Source organism: Emydura macquarii, unplaced genomic scaffold (genome assembly GCF_026122565.2).
Source record: "Emydura macquarii macquarii isolate MOO-44397 ecotype Brisbane River unplaced genomic scaffold, CSIRO-AGI_Emac_v2 contig_1424, whole genome shotgun sequence".
Classification (NCBI taxonomy): Eukaryota; Metazoa; Chordata; order Testudines; family Chelidae; genus Emydura; species Emydura macquarii.
The window spans coordinates 587,693-604,704 of record NW_027131561.1 but is presented as its reverse complement, the minus strand read 5'-3'; positions in this window follow the sequence as shown (position 1 = coordinate 604,704).

Here is a 17,012-nt window from a genome sequence, read left to right as displayed (position 1 = left end):
GAGCAATCTACAGGGGAAGGACTGGGACTGTGAGTAAGACTCAGCCAGGATCCCCCTTCTCCCTGATGAAGGGCCGGGAGACAACTGGATTCTGAGGGTGAGCTGGGAAGCTTTCTTCCCCCACCTGCTGTATCCCTGAACTACCACGACTGATCAAGAAGGCTGGGGCCATGCCCTGATCTGAAGGGAAAACAGGGAAGACAAGAAGCAGCCCATGGGGATGTTGATCTGGAGTGGCAGCCAGAAGGGACTGAGACACGCCTTGAATCCGTCCCCTGGGCCCTGAGCCAGGACCCCTGTAGAGAGGGAGGGCCCAGGTCTCCCTATCCTTCCCTCATCCCAGAGCCTCCTGAGAGATCCTGGAGGATTCTGTGGGGGCAACAAATTGTGGTTTGGCCACCAGATCATGGGACTGCCGGAAGAGCTATGTCCAGGCTTGGAAAGACTGTTCGGCTATGGCCTGACCACTAGGAATGATGGCCCCCACATGGCCATGACACCTGCTATAGTCTGTGTTGGAGTGAGGACAGACTTTTCCAAATTTACACTGACAACTAGGGAAGACAGGAGTTAGAGCATTGACAAAGTTGATTCTTGGTCTTCTTGATGTCTCCTGGCAATGAAAAGCAAGTTGTTATGATAGGGAAACACAGTGAAGCCACAAAGTCTGATAGGGCTGTTACTACGAAAAAGACCTGGGTAAAGACTCGGGGGTGATAGCAACACCAATTTTCCATCCACAGTACCAGTGGTTCTGCTAAAGGAAAACCAAGTCTGGATGATGGAATATGAGTCAACAGAGTGTCCTTTTTGCCAAGAAAGCTAATGGCATACTGGGCTGCTTTAGTAGGAGCACTGCCAGCAGATCAAGGGAAGTGACTTTCCCCTCTATTAGGCACTGGTGAGGCCACATCTGGAGTACTGTGTCCGGTTTTGGGCCCCCCACTACAGAAAGGATGTGGACAAATTGGGGAGAGTCCAGCAGAGGGCAACAAAAATGATTAGAGGACTGGGGCACATGATTTATGAGGAGAGGCTGAGGGAGCTGGGCTTATTTAGTCTGCAGAAGAGAAGAGTGAGGGGGGATTTGATAGCAGTCTTCAACTACCTGAAAGAGGTTCCAGGGAAGATGGAGCTAGGCTGTTCTCAGTGGTGGCAGATGACAGAACAAGGACCAATGGTCTCAAGTTGCAGCGGGGGAGGTCTAGTTTGGATATTAGGAAAATGTTTTTCACTAGAAGGGTGGTGAAGCACTGGAATGGGTCACTTAGGGATGTGGTGGAATCTCCATCCTTAGAGGTTTTTAAGGTCGGGCTTGACAAAACTCTGGCTGGGATGATTTACTGAGGTTAGTCCTGCTTTGAGCAGGGGTTTGGACTAGATGACTTCCTGAGGTCCCTTCCAACCCTCATTTTCTATGATTCTCTGAATAGGAGACAGAATCCTTCCATAGGTTGCATCTTTTGGTGGAGTCAGAGCTTCTTTTATAAGGGAAGGATCTGATGAAGATTGGGGATCCGAGAGAGTGGAGCTTTTGGGTGGAGCGTAAGACTCTGCTGTCTCTGGAGTGCAATGGGTCCTGTCTGCCCGAACAGAAGGGGCCACAGTAGTTACTGTTTGTGCTGTAGTTGGGCAAGGCAGAGCTAATACTGTCACTGGCTGAAGGTCTTTATGGTTGCAATTTGTCAGTGCCATCCCTTCTCAAGGTTAGGCTTGATTGGTGCTGGAGGCACCACTGCCACCAGAGCGTGATCTGGTACCGACACTGTTTTTAAGAATTCTCCAGCTCTGAATACATGCAGGGCATGTGATCCACAGTGGAATACACATAAGGGCCAGCACTCCAAGAATAGCTATCTCTTCAACATTTATGCATGGAGGGCATGGAAAGGGATATGCCACCCTCACGGCATGCTTTACCCTGAAAAAGACCCCCTCTGGCTTTCTTCAGCTTTGTGCTTTTGAAATGGGCAAAACAGAACTATGCAGGCTAGCAGATGTCTGCCTGATCTTCTTCTGTGGGGGAAAACAGTGAAGTTACTGCAGAGTCTGCAGTAATGTTTGCTGCTTCTCCCCTTCAGACAGTGGAATATTGGGCCCAGTTAATATTTGGCAAACCTTATTTTTGCTTGTATAATACTGCAAACATTACCAACGGTCACAACATTATCCAGATCTTTTAAAACCCAGCCACAGTATTTAGCTTGAAGCTGAGAAAATAGTTTACCTGCTTTGTGAAAAACAATTTACTTTTAATTGTTCTAAACATGTGCTATAAATTTCATTGAGTGATCCTTTGTGTCCTATTTTGTCACAATGTAAAAAGGAAAAATGGAACAAGCTGCTATACCCTGTACAATTGTGAATAAGTCAGTCAAATTCTCTCTAACTCTTCTCCTTTCCAATATGAATATTTCTAGTTTTTGAACTATCCCACTATATATATATACCACCATCTATCTTCATTGCCCTTGTTACTAAGGCTATATCTACACTACAGCCTATGTCGACAAAATGTACATTGCTCAGGGATGTCCCTCCCGAGCAACATACATGACACCTACATAAGCGCTCCTGTGCATAGCACTATGTCGACTGAACTTCTCCTGTCGACATAGCTCCTGCTGCTCACGGAGGTGGTTTTTCTCTCTCCCGTCAACCTAGAGCGTCTTCACCAGACACGCAGCAGCAGCACATCTGCAGTGCTGTACATATGGACATGGCCTTACATTGCACCCCAAAGTGTACTTACAAATTTTACAAACAAAATACACACACAGTCCTTGCCCTGAAAAATGTATTTATTTACATTTTAGGTAAGAAGCAGTGAAAACAACAAACAGTGGGATAGGAAGAGGGAAAGGAAAACAAGGGATGCAAAAGAAAGGAACTAAGTTTTATTGTGTGTTAAAAGAGATGCCTGTAAACATGTAAATGGTTATTTAATAGTGCCAGTAGATGGTGCACAGGAATATGTAGCGATGGTCCTGGGTTTTGCAGGATCAATAGAACTTCTTGTTGTGTGCACTGCTAATGGCTTCTTTAATGGAGCTCTTAACGTGTGCATTTTGGAGGCTTTTTTCTAGTCTTTTTCAAACTCAGGTGTATTTTCCTTAAGGAGAGGTGACCAAGACTGGGTACGGCCCTAAATGGGTTGTGGGAGGGATTGGAGGAAGACCGGGGAGTGGATCCATTGTTTTCTGTTCCATTTCTATTATATCCCAAGCACTCTCGTTTTTTTTTTACAATTGTTGCTGCAAACTGGAAAGTTATCTCAAATGAAGTATTGACAGTAGCCAGTCTTCCCCCTTAGTATAGCAGGTTGGGAAGAAACCCAGATACAACATTTAGTGTGTGATATATTAAACCTCCTTTCCCTCATTCCCCATTTGATGAAAATTTTAAAATTTCCCAACCAACTCTCAGTAGGTTGCCACAAATTCGGAGTCCATCTGGGTATATGAGTCATATAAGGGCAGAAAATCTCAAATAGCACATAGTGGATGGAGACTGGTGCCCCTGATGGGGATTTCCCTGGTATGAGGGACTCCCCAGAAGACATACAGATGATGCAGAGAGTATGTCAGGAAGGGGAGGAGGAGTTGCCCAGAGAACAGTGTGCTCCAGCTACCCCCAGCTGGTGTATAGTCCTTGAAGCTTCATGGCCAGATGAGAGCAATCTCCAGGGTGCTCAGATAATCAAGAAGCTGTAACTGGTTTACAGCTATGATAACGTACATCTTTCTGCTACACCAAGTGGAAATCTGGCCCTTATCTTTCTATGTTTGGTACTCATAGAGCCTCCATCATCACAGTATCTGAGAGCCTCATCATCTTACCAAACACTTTTCCAAGATGGATTTGTATCTGTCATTGCATTGTTCAATCCTGGAATGCATTTAAATCCATTTGGAGTTGTACACAGTCCTCTATAGCTTTTATAGCTAAGTGAAACAATTTAGACTCCTCAGCAGATGGGACTGCAGGGATGTGTCCAAAAACTTGCACACACTATGAAAATTCTCAAAGAGCATAATGCAAAACATTACTGGCCAGACTTAGAAATGTATATGTTTAACTGAACAAGAAAAACCCCGAACCAAGCTGTGCATTCAGAAGAAAAATGGATGCATTGTAGGATTTTGCTATTCTTCTTTTTTCTTTTATGGTTCTTATTTATAGTCAGTGCTCTTCTGAGGAGATTTGAACAAAATCGATAGAGGCAGAGAACCCCTCCTGTCATTCCCCATAGCTATAGAAACAGAGGAAGAAATAATAATCTTGTTAATTATTCTGTCACTACTTACCCGCAGGCAACCTCACTGGGCCCTTGTGCATACTGTATAGTGAGAGGATAGGTGGGGCTTTTTTCTCCTAACCCCATCCGCAGATGACATGGGAACTTAGTGGTCTAACCCTAGACAGAATGGGGCTTAACAGTAGCTCTGACATTGCCTTACCTTGAAAATATGGTGTTTCTATCTTCCACAAGTGATATTAAAAAGCTTCAAAAACCACTTTCAATCTAAAATTAAAAGCTCCAGGGATATCCTTAACTGTGCTGGCACTGCTGCTGCATCTGCTTGTTAATCTTATAATGCAAGGCAAAATATCTGATCTATAAAATATGTGCAGCAACCACCGCTGCAATTTAAAATTACAGATATCTGAGTATTGACCCATGGATCATTTTAGTTACCTGCTTTTATAGAGACACATGCTCCACTACCAGTCTATCATAATTTGGTTCAGATATCAGAAGTGCAAGCTGAAAGAAATGCATCCTCTAAAACTACTGATACGCTGCCTCAGTGATAACTAAATTCTGAGTGATGTCTTGTTAGTTTGCTGTGATGTGGTGAAAAGTTACAATATCTATTGTCCGTGCAACAAGAATAAGAAAAGAGAACACTTTTCTGTGATACTGTATATACCATCAGTCTGGACTATACAGACATGGTGTGAAGCAAGACTGAGTCATTGGTGTTGGAGTTCACCCATCAACATTTTGAAAGCTGAAGGAGGACATCAAAGGTTATAATTATGAATATTAATTTGATCACATATGTTCCAGGAGACAGTAGATCAGGGGTAATCAATTATTTTTTGTCAAGGTCCAAATTTCTCGGTCAGGGTATAGTCAAGGTTCAGACTCCAGGAAAATAACCCACCCCCAAAATAACAATAATGATAATAATAAATAAATAAAAAGATTTTTGGCATCTGTTCAAAAGTGTGTGGCAGTCCGGATTTGGCCCGTGGTCCGCTTATTGATTACCTCTGCTGTAGATGAATGAAATACAAAAGAAGAGAATAACTATAAGTATAAATAATTCGACTGACAGTTTTTGGAAACTGGAAGTTAATGCTCATGATTATATGTATATATATATATATATATGTGTGTATATATATATATATAAAGACAGCAAATAGTGCAAGATAAGGATTTAGTAGCAGCTTTCTTTTGAATTTCCAGGGTTTACCTGGAGTGATTCAGTCATTTTGGTTATTTTTCCCCTCCAAATTCCTTTTTCTTAAACATACTAGCCCCTTGTTTACATTTGGAAGCAGCACTGTTTCAGTGGTCAGCTGCCAGTAATCAGACAGCTGAACTGGTGCTCACCACAATTAGGCTCTAATGTAGATAATGAAAATCATGGTCAACCCTGGTTCAGCGACTGGGATTAACGTTGACTGTAAGCAGAGGTTAACCCTGGTTAGCTGAACCAGGGCTGACAATGTTTTGCCCTTGTCAACACTTACAGCTAAACTGTGACCAGCACCAGTTCAGCTAACCTCATTGCTGAAAAGGTGCAGTTTCCAAGTGCGGACAAAGCCACAACATGTATTAATGACTTGAAAAATGCCATTCTGGACTTCTGGGGAATACTGAATAGAACTTGGTCATCTAAGCCTTTCATAATAACAAAGGCTTGGGCAAAGCCTTTCATAATAACAGATCCTGACCTTGGGCTGCAGAGCAGCCAGCCAGGGAAGACCACACCAGCTTCTGTTGCTTTCCTCCCACTGCTGGTGGGAGGGGCATGACCTGAACTTCCTTACACACCAGCCTATAACTGACTCAGAATCAGAGAGCACAAAGCTTGGCATCCATCTCTAGAGCTCCTCACCCATAGCTCAGGCTCTAACCCAAGGCATCCCACAGCAGTAATTTCAGCTCACACAAATAAATAAATACAATATCTAATTGACTTGGTGGGATGTACTGTGGAGTTGTAATCCCGGAAAACTGGGGCTTATTAATGGAAGCTCTGACAAAGCTGTAACTGTAGCTCCTCAAACGATTCTGCTACAATACTGACCTCTTTCTCCAGAGCTAGCCTAAGTTTTAATGGTAGTGCTAAAGATGTCTGTCAGGCACTATGACAACAGGGAGAATTCTGGCAGCTTTACCATGTCATTTTGCTGAAAATACACGAGCTGCTTCTGGAATACATTTACATGAGAGCAAGGAGGAATTAAATAGAGATGAAAGCAAAGAGTAGCTTATGATGAGAATCAGTGTGGGAACTGCACAGAAGATTTAACTCTGTATATCCCTTTGGTTAGTGTTGCTTCCGAGTGATTTGCAGACGCCACTGGTGATGAGCAGACAAGCAGGGTGAGGTTTTGCACCTGTAGTTCTGGCAGGCTCTGGTGCCACATTGAGTTGGTGTGTCCTTGTCTATGGGGAGCTTGCTTCTGATGATGAGCTTGGAGAGGTTGAATGTGTGTGTGAAGGCCGGAAAAGGGGGTTCAGGAAAGATTTCTTTCAGGATGGGGTCCCCATTGAATATGGGCTGTAGTTGTTTGATGATACCCAGCGTGGGTTTCAGTGTGGGGTGGTGAGTTAAAGGGCCACTTCATCTTGACCGGTCTCTTGAAATATGTGTTAACTACTTATGCTAAACAATCTGTTCCACCTTTGTATTTAGCTGTGATATTCTGGGTATGTCTACACTGCAATTAAGAATGCTCAGCTGGCCCATGCAGTTGATTCTGGCTCATGGGGCTCAGATTAAGGGGCTGTTTAATTGCAATGTAGACATTCGGGCTTAGGCTGGAGCCCTGGCTCTAGGACCCCGTAAGATGGGAGGGGGAGCTCTGTGGAAGCTCGGAAGCTTGTCTCTCTCACCAGCAGAAGTTGGTCCAATAAAAGATATTACCTCAGCCACCTCGTCTCTCTAATATCCTGAGACTGACATGGCTACAACTCTGCATATAACTGTTGATGAGTGGCATGAAACCTGCCTTTCATTCTCAGGAGCAGAAAGAACACAGCATTCTATTCCTTGAGAGGGAGACATCCAAATGCTAACAGCTTAGCTCATGATGGACAAATTGGGTCAGTTAATACAGTCTAGCTGTGTAGCCAATACTTCAGGAGACTGATACCTGATGACTAAATCTTTCTGCACATTCAAGCAATCATAACAACAATTATAATTTAACAACAACGACAACAAAGTCTCTTAGCTGCCATTTGCTAATTTTTTACCCATCTTAATTTAATTCTTGTGAAATGTACCTGACTAACAGATCTCTAGCCACTGGCAGGCTAGGAAAAAAAACCCATTTCCTAGAAACCCATGGGACAAGTAGAAGTGCTATCTAGAAAAGTAAAAGCATTGAGTTTCCTGCCTGATGATAAGGACACATTTGTATTTAAAACTATTTACACACAGACTTGGTTGATTAAAAAAAATAGTATTTGAAAAATGTCAGGAACACATCAAACCACTCTTCCTCTGCAAAAAAATCTGTAAAAAATCCGTATAGGCATTAAAACACACTGCAGGATTATTCACAGATTCATAGATTCCAAAAGCCAGAAGGGGTTGTGATCATCTAGTCTGATCTCCTGAATAACACAGGCCATAGAACTTCACCAAAAATAATTCCTAGAGCATATCTTTTGGAAAAACATACAATCTTGATTTAAAAATTGCCCGTGATGGAGATTTACCAATGGTTAATTACTCTAAATGTTAAAAATGTATGCCTTATTTCCGGTATGTATTTGCCCAGCTTCATCTTCTTATTATACCTTTCTTGGCTACACTGAAGAGCCCATTATTAAATATTTTTCCTCATGTAGGTACTTATAGTTTGTGATCAAGTTACCCCATAACCTTCTCTTTGTTAAGCTAAATAGGTTAAGATCCTTGAGACTATCACCCTAAGACTTGTTTTTCTAATTCTTTAATCATTCTTGTGGTTCTGCTCTGAACCCTCTCCAATTTATCAACATCCTTCATGAATTATATTACAGAACTGGACACAGTATTCCAGAAGTGGTCACCCCACTGCCAAATTCAGAGGTAAAATAACTTCTCTACTGCTACTTGAGACTCTCCTGTTTATGCATCCAAGGATTAAAATATGATTAAAATATGACTATGTATATCATTGTTGCTACCACTGTTATATAATTGCAACAATTCTTATACAAAGTATATCATGTAAGATATCAATGGAAAAGTTACAATCTATTGAATATGATTATCCTGTTTATATGCATGTATCATCTTTGTATCTGAAATTATGCATATGACTATCAACAAAACATGCAAGGACATGTGACTTGCTCATGTGTCCCTGGACTCCATCTTGTGCCTGTAAATTTCCACAGACTGAGCCTGGAGCATTCACCCACATGAGAGAAGATAAAGACTATAGAAACATCTCCATTTGGTCTTAATTTCCTGCTTCATTTCTCTGGACTGGATTTCTAACAAAGAAGCTCTAAACAAGGACTGATGACCCCAAGCAGTTTGGGTAATTTCCAGAGTCTTTGCAAATGAGCAGTTAATTCCACCACTGCAACAAACCTGATCCAAGAACTTTACAATCATTGTATGTATGTGATTCTTTGACCATTTTAACTCTCTCCTATTTCTTTTTCTCTATAAATAAACTTTTTGATATTAGATACTAAAGGATTGGCAGCCGCGTGATATATGGATAAAATCTGAGTTATATATTGGCCTGGCCGTGTGGCTGATCTCTTGGGATCAGAAGAACCATTTGATTCATGAAATTGGTTGTAAATAACCACTTATCATAAAGTCTAGTGTCTGGGTAGTGAAACAAGGGTTGGGATACCTAAGGAGACTGCATTTCTGACTACTTGTTAACCAGTGTGGTTTTACTTGTTTGAAGTTTACTTGTGTTACTGGCCTGGCATATCTTATGGAAGAATAACCATCGGTGTGGGGGGGAGGGTGTTGGTCTGCCCCATTTCTCAGCAGTTTGTCCTGAATCTTGTATCCTCAGCTGTGACGCACTTAGGCATGGTGACAGGCATGTTTTCTAATTCTTTAATCATTCTTGTTGCTTTTCTCTTAACTCTCTCCAATTTATCAGCATCCTTCATGAATTTTGGATACCAGAACTGGACACAGTATTCCAGCAGTGGTCACACCACTGCCAAATACAGAAGTAAAACAACCTTTCTACTCCTATTTGAGATTCTCCTGTTTATGCATCCAAGGATTACATTAGCCCTATTTAGTCACAACATTGCACTGGGAGTGCATGCATTTCAGCTAATTATCCACCTCTCACCCCCCTCAATCTTTTTCAGTATCACTGCTATCCTGGATAGAGTCCCCCATCCTGTAAATATGCTTACATTCTTTGTTCCTAAATATAAACATTTATAATGAGTTTAATTAAATCTCATATTGTTTGCTTGTGGTCAGGTTACCAAATGATCCAGATCACTGTGTATGTCAGTGACCTGTCCTCTTCATTATTTATCACTCCTCCAATTTTTTTTGGTCATTTTCAGACTCTGGCAGTGATGATTTTATGTTTTCTTCCAGACCATTGATAAAAATGTTAAATAGTGTAGGGCCAAGAACTGATGCCTATGGGATCCCACTAGAAGCACAACCACTCAATGATGATTTCCCATTTACAATTACATTTCGAGACATGTCAGTTAGCCAGCTTTTAATCCATTTAATAATGACTGTTCATTTTATTTTGTACTATTTTTTTTTAAATATTGTGCTGCACCAAGTCAAACACCTTTCAGAAATGTAAGTATATTACATCAACACTGTTACCTTTATCAGCCAAACTTGTAATTTCATCAAAAAAGTTATCAAATTAGTTTGATAGGATCTGTTTTCCACCAACCCATGTTGATTTGAATTAAATATATTACCCTCCTTTAACTCTTTATTAATCAAATCCTCTATCAGCTGCACCATTATCTTGCCTGGCATTGATGTCAGACTGATAGGACTATAGTCACCTGGGTCATATCATTTATCCTTTTTCAATATTGTCACAATGTTATGTTTCTTCCAGTCTTCTGGAACTTCCCTGGTGTTCCAAGATTTACTGAAAAAAAACATTAACGGTACAGTAAGCTTCTCATCCAACTCTTTTAAAACTCTTGAGCTAGTTATCTGGTGTGCTGATTTAAAAATATCTTAAGTTTAGTAACTGCTCTTTAACATCCTACGGCGATATTGGTGGAATGAAAAGAGTATTATCATCATACGATGAGACGATATTATCTGTTTTTTCCCAAATATATAAAAATATTTATTGAACACTTCTACCTTTTCTGCATTATTATTGGTAATTCTACCATTTCCGTCTAGTAATGGACCAACACCATTGTCAGGATTCTTTTTGTTTCTAACATATTTAAAAAACTCCTTGTTGTCCTTAACTCTATTGGCCATAGATTTTTCTTGCCCCACTGAAATCAAGGGGAATTTTGTCATTGATGTCCAGGATTTCACCCTGTGTAAGGCAAACCTTCTTGTTTTTTCTGCACCTTTAGGTTAACTCTGGGAGAGTCCAGTGTGATCCAAAGTTCTTATTACCCAAAGCATTGTAATGAATGCTATGCTATGCTGGGAAAACTCATTTCTGCTGTTCCTGTCACTTCATAGCTGAGATTTAAAAATAACTGTGAATTGATAATATGAATGTATATATTTTTGATTTCCCCCCCCATGAAGTCTGTCTCCTTACATTTTGAACTGAATTAACTTCCATTGATATTGTTGCCTTTATTTGTATGAGGCACTTTGCTGCACAAACCACTAGCAATTATTTCACGTTTGCTTTGATCACAAATCTTGCTAGGTAGTTTAACTACTATGTAGATTCAAATGTGGTTTGCTTTAAGGGAGAATGAAACATCTTCAAAATCCTTAACAAAATGCCATGAAGCCAATTTACTGTTTGAAGCTTATGAGCTGCTGTTGCTATTCTAAATATAAATGATCTATAATATTAGTTGCTTTTTAGTATTTTCAGATAAAGAATATTTGCTAATAAATTAGGTACAATCATGGACAATATAATATTGTCTAAATTATAGATTTGGTAATGGGATATAGAACTTTTCACCTCTAGATCTTTTAAATCTGGACCTTGAGCAGAATACTTATAGTTATCCAAAATCCAACATCTAAAGACTTTTGATGGTCCATTTGAAGGTCTCGGTTCCAAGTGTCTATTTGTCTATATCATGAAAGAAAGCTTTCTAGTTGGTACCCCTGCAAGTTTTTGGTTGGTACCCTTGTTTTTTTAAATCTCAGCTGTGAAGTGACAGCAACAGCAGAAATGAGTTCTCCCAGCATAGCATAATATTCATTAGGATGCTTTGGGTAATGAGAACTTTGGACCACTCTGGACTCTTGACTTTGACTGTATCACCTGGCTTTGTTTCCTGACATCTGGTTCTGACCTCTGCCTCTGGTTCCTGACTCCTGAATCCAGGTCCAACCCTTGGCTCTTGGCTCTGGTTTCTGGCCTGCCTCAGCCTGGTTCTAACCATTGTGTCAGGCTGTTGGTGTCTAACCCTGACAGTTTAAGCAGTCTGCAAAACCTGGTTCAGCTCCTACAATGGACCCCACTACAGCCAACCTCTCCTTGATGGAGTTATTGGGTACCTTGCAGAGTCCACCGACCCAGCTTAATGTGTAAGCTGCGCTGCCTACCACCCAGACCTATCCATGGCCACAGGTACCATTAGCCAGCAAACTCAGTGGTGACCAGAGGAAGTATCATGGGTTTCTCAATGAGTACCTCCTCCTGTTTCTGCTGCACTCATGGATATTTCCCACCAAAAAGACTAAATTAAGGCTTATCATCAGCTGACAACCTCCTATCCAAATGCTGCCAGAAAAGGATGATGACACTCAGATCGCCACCAATTTCGATGGTTCTCTGTGCCCATCATGCAGCCTGAACCCAGGCTGCATGATACAGCTCAGACCCACCTCTTCAAAGGGGAGAAGGTTTGATGCTGGGTGGGGGGATCTCTGTCTGAATTGTGGACATCCTTTGCTTTGCCCATGCTTTTGCTTTGCCTGACTCACAACTTAGTCAAGAAACACCACGCCACAGCCCTGATAGAGTGGTCCAGGCCAGACCAGTTCCCTTCCCCTCATTTCCCCTCGCCAGCTTCCACTTCGTCTGCAGCACCCTACCATGCAGGTCAGTCTAGAAGCGCTGACCAATTCTGATGCCTCTGGTAACTTCATGGACTTTAATTTCACCTGTGTACATGGGATCCCAACACAGCACAAGGCCATCCTTCACCTTGTGGAATCCATTGACAGATACCTCCCTCTCGTTGGGCCCAGTCACGTGAAAGACGGTGCACTTGGAAGTGACAACCCTTCATGGTCATTGCGAAACTCTGCAGTTCCACCTGGTTGGCTCCCTGCATTTTCTGATTATTCTTGGTAACTCCTGGCTCACTATGCACAATTCACATATTCACTGTGGGGGCAAGCTTGGTCCATTTTTGCTTGCCATTTTGCCAGCAGGCTCATCTCCCCAAACCCAGTTATGTGCCAGAAGCCATCTATAGTTTAAACCCAAGGAACCTGGAACCCTTGGGGATCTCAGAACAGAGGGGATCAGGTCATCAGAACCTCCATCAGTGCCTGCCTCTTCCACAGTAGCCCAGCTGTATTGGCAAAGTACGGGGCTCTGGCAGATGCATCCTGCTTAGGACTATCAAGCCTTGAATAAGGTAACCATCCAGAATTGATACCTTCTACTGCTCATCAGTGAGTTCTTCAAGACACTTCTCTCTGCTAAGATCTTTATCAATGTAGACCTCCATGGAACTTATAACGTGGCCACATTCGGAAGGGGATGAGTGGAAGACTACCTTGCACACCCAACATGGGCACTCTGTGTATTTGGTAATGCCCTTCAGACTGTGCGAACCCCCTGCAATGTTCCAACATTTCATCAATGATATTTTTAGAGACATGTTGCAACAGTTCTTTGTGGCCTACACGAATGATACCTTCATCTTTTCCAAAAACCAGGTCCTGCATGATCAATACATATACCATGTCTTGGAAAAGCTCCTCCAGAACCATATTTATGCTAAGTTGGAGAAGTGTGAATTCAGCAAGAGCACAATCAAGTTCTGTGGATACTTTATTTCATCTTAAGGGCTGACTATGGATCCATGTAAGGTATCTGCCATCGCTGAGTGGGCCACTATGAGGGACATGATTCCTCAGTTTTGCCAACTATTACTGGCATTTTATCAAAGGGTTTTTCCTATTGGTAGTCCCAATGATGGCACTCCTGTGGAAGGTAGTTCAATTTGTCTGGTTTCCTGAGGCTCAATCTGCCTTTAACCAGTTAAAGAGAGGCTTCGCTACAGCTCCCGTCCTCATCCATTTGGACCCCATCAAGCCATTCACTGTACAGGCTGATGCATCAATTTTTGGCATTAGAGTTGTACTGTCACAACTAATGGATCCATATAATCAAGTTCACCTATGAGCCTTTTATTCTTGGCAGTTAACCCGAGCAGAAAGGAATTATGATAGTAAGGATAAGGAGCTACTGGTGATCAAGGTAGCCTTTGAATAGTGCCAACTCTTGCAAGGAGCCTAGTTCTCAGTTCAGGTCCTTACTGATCACAAGAACTTAGAATATCTCTGCATGGCCCAAAACTTAAATCAGCATCAGATCCACTGGACATTATTTTTCATCCAGTTCAAGTTTTTCATGACTTATTGCCTGGGTATGAAAAGGAGAAAAGCAAATACCTTGTCCCACAAGGATGAGTACATTGAATCCTACACAGAACCTCTTCTGACAATCCTTAATCTACCCCATTTTGTCAATGGAATGATGGACAAGAACCAATATCCATCATTTGGTCCCTGTTGCCTCATGATTCATTTGCTACCTGGATCTGCCAGGCCTTGGAAAATTCAAATACCCAGCCTGGTTCAACTGTGGGATGGGATCCTTTACCATGGGGAATGCATTTCTGTCCTGAATGGTCTACTCAGCTTGAAGTTCTGAAACTTTTCCATGACATGCTGCTTGCCAGTCACTTTGACCAGAATAAAACATGGAGCTTGGTTTCACTGAATTTCTGGTGGTTGGGTAGGCACTTTTTCAAGAAATATGGTGGCTTTTGTGACATTTGCTCCTGAACCAAAAACCATGTGTGAAGCCATTCAGCCTCCTCCAGCCCTTGCCTACCCCATTCCAGCTTTGGTCTATTGTGTCTCTATTGTCTCTATTGTCAATATTGTCTCTATTGTGTCTCTATTGTGGATTTGCCTTGTTCCCACAGTTGCACCACAGTGGTAGTTGTGGTTGATATTTTGACCAAAATGACACATTTTTTCCTTTCTCAGACCATCCCTACTGCTCCAGAGACAGCCCACCTCTTTTTAGAACATATCTTCTGGCTTCATGGATTTCCAACCAGAATTGTGTCAGATTGAGGCCTACAATTTGTTGCCCACTTCTAGCGTGAATTTTTTAAACTCTTAGTTGCAGACAGGGTGGGTAAATCAGATCCTGGAGCAGTACCTCCATTGCTTTCTGAATTATCATCAGGACAACTGGGTCTCCCCGCTGCCTTCTGAAGAATTTGCCTATAATAGTTTGGTCCATGCCCCTACTCAGCAGAGCCTGTTCTGCACCAATTATGATTTCCATCCATGTTTCCATCCAATGTTACCCACAGTTTCCTAGGTCCCTGCAGTAGCAGATCTGGTTACCTACCCATATCATGTAAAGCGAGAACTCATGGAATACCTGGAAGCTGCCAAAAAGGCTTAAAAGTGCTATGGCAATTGGGGCTGCCAGGCTGTACCCAACCTTATCATGGGGGAAAGGGTCTGGTTGTCAACCAGAAACCTCCGGTCAAGGGAAACATCAGCCAAATTAGACCACCAATATATAGGTCCATTCAAGATCAGTGAGCAAAGCAATCCAGTGACATTCAAACTGCAGTTACTGGAGTCAATTAAAACCCACCTGGTATTCCACATTTCCCTCCTAAAACTTTATGTGGAAAACCTAGTTCCCAATCAATTCAACCCACCACTGCCACCCATAAAGGTCCAGGGACAAGAGGGATACCTACTGCGACAGATTCTGGACTCCAGTGGAGTGTGTGGTAAGCTTCATTAACTAGTGGGTTGGGAAGGCGATGGTCCTGATGACCAGTTATGTGAGATGGCAGAGAATGTCTGTGAACCAGATCTACTGCAGGACTTCCACTGAGCTCATCCTGAGAAGCCTGGGATGACGTCCTCAGAAGGTGTTCCTTAGAGAAGGGATACTTTTAGGAAGGAGCATCTTCAGCTGACCCTGAGGACTAGTTAGGCCAACCTCCAGGCTGATTAATGAGCTCAGATGGATTACCTGATTGGCTGGCCCACCTGATTGGCTGAAGTGATCCAGCAAGTCTGCTTTTAAGCTCAGCAGCAGCAAGCAGTCCCTGGTTTCTCAACATTTCTGCCTGCAGCTGAGATTGCTTTTGCTCCTGTTCTGCTCCAGCCCTGCTCCAGTCCTGCCCCTGCCTTGCTCCAGCCTTGTTCCAGTCCGGTCCTCCCTTCCTTGGATCTGGCTCCCACTACTGGCTCTTGACTTTTGGCTCCACACCTTGGCTCTGGTTCCCGACTCTGGTTCTGACCCTTGGCCCCTGGCTCCAGTTCCTGGCCCCATTTCTAACCATTGAGATAGATAGCTGGTGCTCACCTCTGACACTCTGGAAGGGTGTGCAGAATGGCTGACTCTGTTGCTGCTTGTGCTGTACCTGCCTTGGGGTCAAATACAGAAACCAAGCTGTCAGTGCTGTCTCTCTTACAATTTTTAATGAACTTAAAATTTACTTTTTTTTTTTTAATCAACAACTGGAGCATGAACTATCTACTGGCAAGACAAATCTGGGGGATCATATATAAACTATGCCAAATTCAGTGGCACAACTGAAACTCAGAAACATGTTTCAAAAACATTTCTAATCCATTATTTTAGACAAAGTGTATAAATATGTAACATTTCCAGGGCCAATTTTTACCCTTTGTTACATCTGTCCAATCCCATTGAAGTCAATGACATTGGATGGCTGTAATTGAGAGCAGAATTTGGCTCTTGAAATGTGTTTGTCTGCTCAAGTGACTTCTTACATTGGTTTAGATTTTAGACTTTGGCAAAAAACCCCACAACTGCGGTGAAGAAAGAGGCTGATGTACATCTTATAGAGATTTAACAATTGCTACGTTGCCTCTTGTATTTAATTCAAAACAGACACAGTCACAGAATGAAGCCTTTGCTAACAATAAGCTTTAAGACAGTTCCAAACTGTTTAAGAACTCAAAGATCACTGTTTATGCATCTCTGTCATTGCCTAAATTAATGAATGCAATATATGTGACAATATTTGGTACTCTGAATCTTCTACCAGCCAACATTTTGCTACTGGAGAGTGATCAATCAGCACCTCTTTTCAATTTGATTTTCAGCCCCAATAGTAATCATATGTGCAGCTGTGAGCATAGTCCAAAGAGATCTGTGGTGAACCTGGAGGATTTTAACAAATATTTCTGTTTCCTTTCCTCATGGTTTACCTACCTATTTGCTTATAAAGATATAATTATAGGTCTCCCCCTCTAACCCCCCCTCCCCCCAGCAATGTAGAGCTGTGATAATGTGAAAGAACTGTAAAACAAAACAATTAGAGCAACAAAAGC